The following is a 548-nucleotide window of genomic DNA, read 5'->3' on the forward strand; positions in this document are numbered from 1 at the left end:
CTCCATCCCTTTCTGATAGCGATATATTGACATTGTTGCTTTGAAAGAAAAAAATTTTTTTTAATCTAGCTTTTTAAAATTTGGCTTATATGGGACCTGGGGAATGGGATTTGGGTCTTTGGCTTCACCAAGAAAGCTCCTTAATTGCTAACCCATCTCTCTAGCCCCCTACCACCCTTCCATCCCTTGCTAAGCACCCACAAATCTTACTTTCAAACAGCATTATTAGCCTTGCCCAACACAAGGCCTCAAAAAATTAGGTTACAACTCAAAACTGCTTCCATGGAAATCTTTAGTAAAAGGCGAAAGATTTATTTGATCTGAAGAGAAACCAGAATATCAACATTGTTGCTTTGAGCCTATGACAGACAAGCGTCGCTCCGTGGCCTGTGGATGCAGGGTCTCCACCGCACAGTGGACAGAGGGGCTCAGCAGCTCCCTCATAGTTCCAGAGGCTGAGGTCCAAAGCTCTAGAGCTGAGTGGCCCAGCTTTGGGACCCTCTTTTGACTGTGGATGGCTGCCTCCCTCCTGTGGGTCTTCACAAGAA

At 45.4% G+C, this 548-nt stretch overlaps 1 non-coding gene across 1 annotated transcript; it reads right to left on the reverse strand.

The window, feature by feature from the left end:
* Window positions 1–227: 227 nt before the first annotated feature.
* LOC123461050 lies at window positions 228–340 on the reverse strand. Its single transcript, XR_006637369.1, has one exon. It is a non-coding gene; the product is annotated as a U5 spliceosomal RNA (small nuclear RNA).
* Window positions 341–548: the final 208 nt, after the last annotated feature.

This window comes from Jaculus jaculus, chromosome 5, assembly GCF_020740685.1.
Source record: "Jaculus jaculus isolate mJacJac1 chromosome 5, mJacJac1.mat.Y.cur, whole genome shotgun sequence".
NCBI lineage: Eukaryota > Metazoa > Chordata > Mammalia > Rodentia > Dipodidae > Jaculus > Jaculus jaculus.